At 33.4% G+C, this 12,495-nt stretch overlaps 1 pseudogene; it reads left to right on the top strand.

Moving 5' to 3' along the window:
* The first annotated feature begins 11,480 nt into the window (after positions 1-11,480).
* Positions 11,481-11,553, top strand: LOC126014567 (uncharacterized; annotated as a pseudogene).
* The last annotated feature ends 942 nt before the right edge of the window (positions 11,554-12,495 follow it).

Consider the following 12,495-nt stretch of genomic DNA (forward strand, 5'->3'; position numbering starts at 1 on the left):
AAACATATATGCACCCAATAATGTGCCATCAAAATACTTAACACAACTGCTGATAAACTAAAGAAAGTCATCCATAGCAACACAATAATGATGAAAGACTAGCTAATCATTACCTAGGGCCAGAGAGATGACAAAGCAGTAAGGTGTTTGCCTTGCGCACAGCTGATCCAGGACAGATGGTAGTTCAAATCCCAGCATCCCACATGGTCCCCATGCCTGCCAGGAGTGCATGAGCACAGAGTCAGGAGTGAGCCCTTAGAGCTGCCGAGTGTGGCAAAGCACACATTCTGTTTTAATATCCAGAGCATACACCCTGCTTTCCCTAATATCTTTATCCTCTCTTCCCCAAACACAGAAACACATATCTTTTGTAATCCCCTCTCTCATCCTACCAGATTGGTTGACACAGAGTCCACACCTTCCTCTACATCTTACTCTCCCCTAATATAAATATCCCATTTCCATCTAAAAAGTCTAAAATAAGTAGTTACTCTCCCAAAGTGGCTGGTGCATACTTCTTTGTGAGTGCTCTACTCACCTGAGATCTGACATCACCAGAGTCTTCTACATTTTGGAATCTGACTTTACCAGCTTCATTTACAGGTAAATGTAATACTTTTTTTACATTACATTACATTACATTACATTTTTTTACATTACTTTTTTTACATTACATTACATTACATTTTGTAATACTTTGATAGATCAGCCAGGCTAAAATTTAATACATATATACTGGCTCTGAAGGAAGAAATAGAAGAAAAGCTTAGCAGATAGATATAGATAGGGAGAGCTCTTAATCCCTAGAAAACTGGATTCACATTCTTCTCCAATCACATGGAACATTCTCCAAGATAGGCCACATGGTAGGCCATAAAACAAACTTCCACAAAATCAAGAGTATAGAAATTTTTTTACTATTTTCTCAGACCATAATGCATGTCCTTTTCTGGGACCACATGAGTTGTTGTAAATAGAATACTGCTATTTTCCCCTTAAGTTGAGATAAATAGTTTATTTTATTATTTTAGTGATGTAAAATATTTTTATTGAAAGAAATTAATTAGGGCCAGAGAGGTGGTATTCATAGGCATTTGCCTTGCATGCAGTAAAGGGGACCAATCCTTGGCTTGGCATATTTTCAAGTGAGCAGTGCCAAGAGTCAGTGATTCCTGAGAGAAGAGCCAGGAGTAAACTCTGAGCATCAGTGGATATGACTCAAAAATAAAAATGGAAGAAAAAAGAAAGGAAGGAAGGAAGGAAAGAAAAAAGAAAAGAAAGGAAAAGAAAGAAAGGGAAGGAAGAAAAATAAAGAAAATGAAAGAGGGAAGGAAGGAAAAAAGATAAAAAGAAAGGAAGGAAGAAGAAAGAAAAAGAAAGGAAGGAAGAAAAAGAAACAAAGGAAAAGAAAGAAAGGAAGAAAAAGAAAGAAAATGAAAGAGGGAAGGAAGAAAGATAAAAGAAAGAAAGGAAGGAAGAAGAAAGAAAAAGAAAGGAAGGAAGAAAAGAACAAAGGAAAAGAAAGAAAGGAAGAAAAAGAAAGAAAATGAAAGGGAAGGAAGGAAGAAATAAAGAAAGATGAAAGAAAGAAGGAAGGAAGGAAGAAATAAAGAAAGAACGAGAAAGAAAGAAAGAAGAAAGAAAGAAAGAAAGAAAGATAGAAAGAAAGAAAGAAAGAAAGAAGAAAGAAAGATAAATAAAGAAAGAAAGAAAGAAAAAGAAAGAAAGAAGAAAGAAAAAAGAAAGAAAGAAAGAAAGAAAGAAAGAAAGAAAGAAAGAAAGAAAGAAAGAAAGAAAGAAAGAAAGAAAGAAAGAAAGAAAGAAAGAAAGAAAGAAAGAAAGAGAAAATAACTTATAAGGGGAAGATAGAGAAGGAGAGATATATGTTTATATATTTTTGTTCAAGACCAAACATGGACTTCATATTGGAAAAGGGAGAGAATGGCTTGTGGGAGAGGTTATAAATGATTTTCCTCAAACTGTCTGAGGCTGGAGTTCTTAACATATATTAAAGTTAATCTGGATGTTGTCAAAGAAAAACCTTGGGCTCTTGAAGGCCCTTTCATAGTCTTACCATAAATTTAGATTTTTCTATAGTTTTTCTGAGGGATTCCTTCTTGGTTTCTGTCTCTAGGTTGTGGAGAAACTGAGAAAAACCCTAGAGTTTCTCCATCTCCAAAGAGATAAATTGAATGAGTAATCCAAATTAATGTCATGATTCCAAAAGAATTATTTTCTGAAATTTATACTTAGTGTGATTTTTTTTATTTAAACACCTTGATTACATACATGATTGTGTTTGGGTTTCAGTCATGTAAAGAACACCCCCCATCACCAGTGCAACATTCCCGTGTGATTTTTAAGTAATTATGAATTTCTAATAAAAATCATACTTCTTATTATTCAACAATATTAAACTTTTATTTATACTTACTGAGAAATGACAAATTTATTCATGATTGGGCTTCAGACATGCAATGTTTCAGCACCAAACCCTTCACCAGTTTCCAGTCTACTTCCTCCCACCCCAATGCTCCCCTCCATTCCCAGTTGCATCCAATTCACCGCCTTTTACAAGAGGTGCTTTTTAATATTTTAGTAAAGTTTTGCAATGTGGTTTACAGTACTATTGCTGATAGGGTTTCATACATAACTCTTTACTATTTTCAGTACCACTTCCTCCTCCAGGTTAAACACTTTCCTTTATCAATAGACATTGTTCTCTTCTGATCTTGCCCCCCAACCCCCTCAGTGATATGTTTTCTATTGATGACAAGTTTCTGTGTTCTTTGTTTCCATTGCCTTTGGGTATTTGTAATTGCAATAACAAATCATTATATTTTAAAGTTTTTAAAATCTATTTCCCAAACTAAAGTTACAACAATTTGGAAGATACTTGTGTATAAAATCATCATAGAGGCTAGGTCTCTTAAAATTAAGTTGACAACACATTTAGAAAAAAACTATTTAAATTTAAGAAATGTTTTTCATACAAGGTCTTCTTACAAACCCACAGCCTTATAGAGAAAATCTGTACACTTAAGGAATCTGACAAATGGATACGAAAAATTTAAGTTCGTGGTTTTATGGAGTTAGCACAGAAGAAAATTAAGAATATAAAGAATGCTGACTCCAAAGCAAGAACCCAAATATAACAGTAATAATTTTAGTTATGGTTTGAGAAATAGCTTAATATGTTTAAAGCCAAAGAATTTTGCTTGGATCTCATTACTTATTCCTCTTGGCAGAGTTTTCTTAACAGCATTAAAATAGAATCAGAGACCCCAAGATCGGAGAAAAGAAGGTGTCCATCCAACAAAAAAATGTTGTCAAAAATTATTTTGGCAATAAGTGTCTATAATTTAGAGAATAAAAAAGTGTAGCATTTTTTGGTAGTATTTTCAACACAGTTTGGCACCTTTCAAAAGTCAAACTCATTTTTCGAATTAAGATTTTTTGCATTGCATAAAAATAGCATTTAAAATGAACATTTCTTGTTTTTTAAATTGTATTCACAAATCTGAGTGCAAACATATTTTTGTCATCTCCCTTAGAAATAATTATTCAGGGGCTGGACAGATAGCACAGCGGTGTTTGCCTTGCAAGCAGCAGATCCAGGACCCAAGGTGGTTGGTTTGAATCCCGGCGTCCCATATGGCCTCCTGTGCCTGCCAGGAGCTATTTCTGAGCAGATAAGTCAGGAGTAACCCCTGAGCACCGCCGGATGTGGCCCAAAAACAAAACAAAAAAAAAAAAAAAAGAAATAGTTATTCATTAGCAGTCACTCCTGATCTTCTACTTCCATGCCTATATCAACCATTCTCTATTTGTTTGAATTTAGTTACTTGAACATTTGAAATAAATGGCTTCTTTACATACACTTTTATGAAGTTTATTATTATTGCATGGTATTCATTTTTGTTTTTCCAGTGACAAGTTCATTTTATTTCAAGGATGTACATAAAATTACTTTGATCTTTTTATGATTAAATATTAATCCATTGAAAGGATGTCATCTATTGTTCATTCTGGCACTCATAAATGCCAGAATTGCTTCCAATTTGGACTATTGTGAATAATGCTTCCCTTTCGTGACATTTATATACAATTTTTATGTATAGAAACTGGCTTTTAATATTTAAAGTATTATATATTTATTTACAGTATCAGTGAGGTGAGGTAGTGCTGGGGTGTAGCTCAGCAGCTCTACATCTACAAGAACTTTACCACTGAGTTATGTTCCTGCACCCATTCTTCAAACTATTATCCAAACTAAAACCACAGATATTTTTTAGATTTTGACCTTCATTTTACTGTAATATTTTCATGAGTTTATTATAACTTCATCTTAAATTCATTGGAAGTGGACTTTATTAAATGCTACAATAATTTTATATCAATATCATTTATGAAAAGTGGGTAACTTCCTTTTATACTCTCATGTCCTTTATATATGCCTTTGGTTGTTTCTTTAACATTTCAAAGTAATTTTCTATTTGTACCACCATGATTTACAATGAAAGGGCTTCATGCAAGTAACATTCCAACCGTTTTACACTCAAAATACTTAATTTTTCTAGATGCTAGATTTCAGTGATGCCTCATTTCTCACTTGTTTTCCACTTCTCTTTTTTATTATAGTCACCCTAGTTAGTATAAAGAAAAACATCAGCATAAGAACGTTTATGGAGAGAAAGTAGGAGCTTGCCTACTCACATTAACCCCAGATGGTCTCCCAGCCCTGCCAGAAGTGCTTCCTGATCATAGAACTAAGAGTAAGCCCTGAACACAGCCAGGTATCACCCCAAACCAAACCAAACAAACAAAAAAGACTATTGACCAACATTAAAGTTCAAGATTCTTCTATGACCTGCTGGCCGTTAAACAACTCAAGGTGAAAATATGAATTCAGAAAACAAAACAAAGGATAAACAATAGATACAAATACATTTAAGCTAAAAACCAAAAAATATGTTTGATCTAGTTTTATGTTCTAAAACAGAACCTATTTTAAAATAATGGCTCTCAATAAAAATGTGTTGGGACTACAGGCAATGTCTTGGATTGGACGATCTAGCTTGCCTGGAGCCTAGAGTTGGTTTTGTGCCAGGAAACTTCAGGGGTCGGGTCTCTTTGTATTTAGGCCAAGGTTATTCCTTTCCATGTCCCTCATATTTTGGTTGGCCTATGCAAACAACAATTGCCACTCTAACACCATTTTTACTGTGCTCCTTTGACTCTAATCCTTAAAAAGAACCCACTTAAAATTTGAGGTTAACTTAAGCTAATATGCATGTACATGGAAATGTAGAAAAATACTATGCCTGTAATGTTTAAGGAGTTACGTAAGTTTTATGGCTTTAGATTGCCTTGTGTGCTGTTAAGAAATATTATAATGTGTTACAATCTGGGGACTTGAGGGACAAAGTAATTGTACATGGATTCTGTCTTATTTATCTTAATGTTCTTTGGCTGAAATTTCAAAGTTAAGATATCAGCAAGGGGACTTCTGAGAATTATGTTATGGGTGACTGTACTTCCACTGTAACTTTACCTTGTCCTCTTTCTTTGCATCTTTGTTCTCATAATGAAAAATAAAAAATTATAAAAAAAATAATAATGGCTCTCGAATACACTGAGTTGTACAAAGAGAATTTTCTTACTAGATTTAGACAACAAAATTGAATCACTTTTCCTCTTGCCTTTTCCATCCTGTGACTAGCCTCCTACCCAAACACACCCAGATGTTATGTATTATATAGACAGGATTCTTTCATTTAGTTTTCTTTTGTTTCTTCTCTTTCTTTCAATTGTTGAGAATGAAATAAGTATATTTTACCACACAATAAATAAAAAATTTCACTTTAGGGGATTTGGCTTAAACCCAAAATTTTAAGTAGAATATTTTTCAGGGTTTGGATAAGTTTTTCCCTAGACTTATCTTAGGATACTTAATATTACACCTATTTCAGACTTGCAGGACCAGTTGTGCATAAAGTTTGGCAGGCACGTTGAAATCACAAGCAGCATGTTTCTAAACTTGTTGCTGTGGTATTTTCTTCTTTTTTTAAAAGAACAACTCTAGCACCTCCTTCCTCCTCATGGCTTGTTAAATTTCCTTTTAGAAAAAAATTTTGAGAAACTCATCAGCTTCACAAAATCATGAAGGAACAGATTGAATGAATACTTTTTTTCAAGAACATTTACATTTTAACATGAAATAATACCTTTCACTAATCAAAAGTGTATGTTTATAGATTTGGTATACATAGAACAGGTCAAAGAAAGGCAGTTCAGAGCTGTGTATTTATATATATTTCACATATAACTTACATATAATACATCAGTATTACCTATATTTTGTACATGTTTATATATACATCGAATGTTACAATCCCAGTTTTTGTTCAATTATAATTGGAAGTTTGTATGCCATTTCCAGTTCTCAACGCATACCTCTGGTAATTATAAATGTAATTTCCTTTTATATGAGTTTAATTCTTTTCAACTTCATATATAAGGGAAGCACACAATAATTGCATTCTCTGATGTTTTACCTACCATATGCCTTCTTATTATATCCCAATTATCAGGATTTACTTTTTATGGTTGAATAATATTCTATCACACATGTATATGTATATATTCATATGTACATATGCCACAATTTCTTTGTTCATTCTCCTGTTGTTGATTTTGCTTGTTATTTTAAAACTATTCATTTTTATTTTCATATCCAAATAAGTTTATTTTGGATTAGTGAATATTTTGAAAACATTTTGACTTACAGTGTTAATGCAGTTATATGGTAAGTACACACTGGGAAGAATTTTATTCTGTTATTAAGGTTTTACCTTTCTGGGATCCTCTTACTGGCGGCTTTTGTGTTTAAGTAGCTTACTTCATCTTTCAGTCCATTCATTGTGTCGAACAAGTCAAGAATATGCCCAATTCTAAGGATCTATTTGAAACTCTTCTTTTTTTGTGTATGTTTTGTACTACTCCTTCCCTAGAAACACATGCCTCTACTTGCTGTGCTCTTTATTTTTTATTTTATTTTATTTATTTATTTATTTTTATTTTATTTATTTTATTTTCTGTGCTCTTTTTTATTCGCATACAGCAATCTTAATAAAACCTCTTTGTCAGAATATTTTTATGTTATCTAATAGATAAATAGTTCAATAAAAATTAAAACAAACATGCAATTATATATTAGGAAATATACCCCAATAGAAATCAGGATAGAGAAATTTTTGGCCATATTGGTAATTTTTTGTTTTGGGCCGCCCTGGAAGATCACTGCTGGTGGTGTTCAGGGGACTGTATGAGATGCCAGGACTCAAATCTCAGTCAGCTGCATTTAAGACATTGTATCCATTGTGGTATTGCTCAGGTCTAACCTTATTGTTAATTATGAAATAAGACACTATAAGACTGATTAGATGAGGTGTCATGAATTCAGTGGAATGGCACAGAGGATTTGATTATAATAATAAAAGGGTATGGATTATGGCATTCACAATCTTCTATATGAAGCAATACAGCACCCAAATAAAACAAAAATTCCTCAAAATAATAAACAAACTAGAAAAAAATAAAATAAAAATAATAAACAAATTAGAAAAATCTCTATTACAATATTCTGCATTCTCTTATTTCCTAATTGGTGAATAGGCAGTAAGAAGTGATAATGAGGGCCAGAGAGATAGCATGAAGGTAAGGCATTTGCCTTGCATGCAGAAGGACGGTGGTTCAAATCCCAGCATCTCATATGGTTCCCTGAGCTTGCCAGGAGCGATTTCTGAGCACAGAATTAGGAGTAACCCCTGAGAGCTGCTGGGTGTGACCCCAAAACCAAAAAAAAGTGATAATGAATAGACTTTAATAGTAGACTCAGTAGAAAGAAAAAACAAAATATCAAAAGAAAAATATTGTATCAAACATAAATTCAAGCTTTTAAGGAAATTAAAAAAATATATATCAAAGGATACATTAAATGAAAATTAAACTTACATAGGTGTTACAAAGTTTAGTCCACTCTAAGTAAAATCCAAACCATTAAAAATTTAAAAAAATAACTACTAATGTGTAAGTATCAATTCAAATATAAAATTAGTTCTATAATCGCAAGTTACTTAAGAAAAACACTCTAATACTTCATATTTAACAAGTATATTCAAGATGTTATGTTTTAGAAACCTTATTTTAAGTGACTATAATAAATCAACTAAACATTAATTTCAAGTGAATTAGATTAGAATAAAAGAAATTTAGGTAAAATCAATAAAATGACAATCTCAAGTAAACAGTTAAAATGAGAAGTTGAATAAAGTTAATGAAATCATAAACTCTTGTAAGGAGTGGCGATATCATTATTTATGTAGAACACATAGATACCCACTTACCCATCCACAATGCTTTAAATACATACTCCACTGTCAAATCCAGGATATTCTGACTTGCTATGTTAGTGCCACAAAGTTATTGTTTCCAATAAAGCTCCAAAGTTTGCATTAGTGTGCTTTTTAAATGATGGTAAGTAAAAAAATGAACTTTGAAAAAAAAGATAATTAAATATATACCATGATTATGTGTTGTTTCCATTATGTTACATTATGTGTAAATTGTGATTAAGTTTTTGCTTTATATAAAACCCAACATTTTTACTAATTAAATCCATAATGAACAGAAGCAACATTGGTTCATAGTTACCAGTTGTATTTACTGAAATTAAATCATTGGTATTGGAATACAGAGTTGGCTATGTAATTTGTATTTTATATTTTTCTCTCTTACCTCTTCAATTTGAGTACACAAATCATTATTATCATTTAAAACATGGTGACATTATTTAAATATAATTTAAATGTTATATACTTCATCAACTTCAAATCACCTCATTAATTTTTATTAAAACCATTGCTTATTAACCAGTATCCCTGCTGCTCAAAGCATGTTCCCAACTGGCACAAAATGAACTGGATTCTGCCTTAGCACAATGGGGTACTGACTGCTCGGTTTCTCTGCCTGGTTTTGCTGACCAGCTCTGCATGCTAACGCAGTTCTTACTGCATTATTCTATTCTAGCCACTTGGAAACCTTCCATTGGCGCCAAGTCCTGCAAAGCTATTTAGCCTGCATGAGACTCGAGGGCATTGCTTTGCATTAAGTGCATCTTTGTTCTTTCATTATTAGTATCTAACAATTAAAGCAGCACATCACATCATACAGCTACAGTAAGGGACACCAAATGCCAAGTCAGGCTCTCGGTTGAGAAAGCTTAAGAACGGCCTTGGTCTTTTCATTGATAGTCATTTGTCTTCACAACAGGTAGCATGAGTACATTAAGAATGGGGTTAGCTGCTTTTGCTTCTTTAGAGGAATACACTTATGTTTTTACATATTTTTATTTATCAAGATATGCATCTTAAATAATTTGTTTGGTATTTTGGTAACAAGATAATTATCAAAATACAAATCATTGAAAAACAAGGTAGTTTTCAGTTACTCAAGTTATTCAGATGATTCAAGATATACCTTTTTGTATTAGTCTCACACTAAATGTATAAAATCAAAATCTCATGTAAAATTCATGGATCCTAAAAAGTATTTTCACTAATATACAGTTGGTTGTCTGAATTTGCATATACAACAATATTAGAAATTTCTGAGTCACCCTAATGGGCTAACCCAAACTCCAACATAGGTCTTGTTTTCAGTAACATATTTAGACTTCCACCTCAGCAGGCCAAAAGAAAAGCCTCATTTAACTCCTCTTCCCATATTCTATTTCCTGCTTCCATTTCCCTTTATAGGAAGTTGTCTAATTATTTTACAAGAAATTGAGTTTTCAGTGATAAACATTCTTATTTTCGGTGCTAGTTGTGAATAGGAGGAATACTAAACAGAGGCAGAAGAGAGGCTAGAAGTAACATAAGAACAGTGGTGGAGTATCTGGGGCACTTTAGTAATGATGGAGGGGCAGTAACTTTGCAGATCAAATTCATAAATGTTAATACTGTCATAACCAGGTAAAAAGAGAAGAAAAAAGAAGAGGAAAGAGAAGGGAAGGAAAGGAAAGGAAGAGAGGGGAGGGAGTAAAGGAGAGGGGAAGGAAAAAACAGGAAAGGACGAGAAGGTGAGGGAAGGGAAGAGAAGGGAGGGGGAAAGAAAGAATAGGGAGGGGAGAGAAGAGGAGACAGAAGGAGAGGAGAGGGAAGGAGAGGAAAAGGAAAGAAAGGGGAGGGGAGGGGTACGGAATGAAGGGGAAGAGGGGGAAGAGGGGGAAGAGAACAGGAAAAATGTCCACATTTATGAGAAGACAATGAGTGGCAATGTATTTTTACACACCTTCAGGACAAAATGAATTATGTCATCATTTCCTATCATTGAGAAGTACATATAATTTTTTGCTTTTGGTATTATTTATCTGGCAATTTGTTGAAGTGCAGAATTAATTTCACTGGCTCCTAAACATAAAAGAACTGACCTTTATCTAGTTAGAAATTTATGTCAACTAAAACAGTAAAGTAGTGCTATATTTTCAAAGTAAGTGTGAAGTTTTTGAAGTTGTCAGTGAGTGCAAATTACTTTAGTTAATTGACTCTAAAATCATGATCATGTGAAAACTTGAGTATGACATAGTAAAACAGGCTACTTCATGATTTTAATTTTTGTTTAAAAGAAAGCACATAAAACAAATAAACTTGTAAATAAGTACAACAAACAATGCCATCCAAAGTAGGAGTGGAGAGGGATCAAAGTGTTTGAACTGCAGGTAAGGCTCTTCCATTGAACGTGGTAGATCCAGGTTCAATCCCCTGTATATTCTCCCAGGCATGACAGAAATGACCGCTGAGGGAAAAGCAGTTATTTACACTTACATTTCCTAATAAATTATCACCTTAGATTTATAAGCTAATTTTTTGTCTGTTACTCTTTTGTTACTTGTTTAAATCTGTGATTTTAAAAAATTGGCTTTTTTTCTAAATGTTGCATTTGAAAAGTTCTCTCTCTATATTCTGTGTACAAGTTTCTTGTCAGAGATGTAATTTATAAATATTAGTTTCTTCTGTGGCTTGCAATTTTTTTCTTTTCACAACATCTTTTGTGTCTGATGCTTCTGCAGGCATTAGTCGATACCCCACAGCCATAACACTGCTCCACTGCTTGTACCCTTATGACTGGTAGCTTATGTGCCATGCAACAATTCTATCGTTGCTCCTCATTCACCCTTATACATCCTGCCACTGGGTAAGAACTAGTAGGAAAAGAAAGGAGCCTTATTCTACATACAGCTCCCGTGAGGCCAAACTGCTAGTATTCACCCTCAAAGCAGAGCACACACAATGGGGAAGCCCCATAGAAGTTCACCAGGCTCAATAGAAGATGATAACAAAACAAAAACAGCTTTATTAGTACTAATCCACTCTGTAACCTCTCAGCTGACTATAAAAACATCATGATGAGATTGTTTTGTGCTCGCTTCGGCAGCACATATACTAAAAATTGGAACGATACAGAGAAGATTAGCATGGCCCCGTGCAAGGAGATTGTTCAGTGGCTCAAAGAAACAATGATAAAGCAGTTGGTAAAGCACAAGAAAGCAAGAGAGTAGAAATGAGATCATAAGCAAATGTATTCAAAAACGAAGATATGGTCATTAACGTAAAAAACTCAATGGACGATCAGAGCAGCAGAGAATAGATCAGTGAGGTCCAAAAATGAGACCTAAAACCGGGAAAACAGCAGAAGATTATAAAAAGGTTTGAAGGTAAACAGCACTTCAAGCGGCTATGGAATGGGTACAATCAATGAAGTTTCTCAAGAGCTTGAAAGCAAATTCAATGAAGAAACTCTAGTCAAAGAAATCATAAATAAGAATTCCACAGAGCTAAGGAATGTACACATGCACCAAGGTCCAAGAGGCCCTAAGGGTCCCAGGAAAAAATAGACTCAAATAGAAACATTTCAAGACTCAAATTAATAGAAAAATAATCAGGCAAAATGAGAAAAATAGGATATTGAAAACAGCAAGATCAAGAAAAAATCTTACATGCAAATGAACTCTATGAACATCACAGCACACCTATCAAATAATATTTGACTTGTCAAAGAAAATGCTGGGAATTAGTGGGGGAAAGAATGAAATGAATACCTTGCCATGAATATGCTATCCAGTTGGATTTTTGTTCAAATCTGAAGGAACAATAGAGACTCATGTACAAACAACAGTTTAGGCAATAAATAACTTTAAAATATGTTTTGCAAAACATTAAAGATAATTAAAGATGTTCTTTTTAAAAAGACAAACTTCTGAATACTTCATCTTTAATTACGGCATTCATGCTTGGTGCTTGTGATCGCCCTCTACTAGATTACAAAAGTATATACCTAAAATGCCACATTGGTTTGTGCAGTGCATCAATCTTTAATGTGTATGCACAGAGAAAGCAATAGTTGTGTGTAATATTTAGGCTTGGCTTAAATACC

Source organism: Suncus etruscus, chromosome 7, assembly GCF_024139225.1.
Source record: "Suncus etruscus isolate mSunEtr1 chromosome 7, mSunEtr1.pri.cur, whole genome shotgun sequence".
In the NCBI taxonomy this organism is placed as follows: domain Eukaryota; kingdom Metazoa; phylum Chordata; class Mammalia; order Eulipotyphla; family Soricidae; genus Suncus; species Suncus etruscus.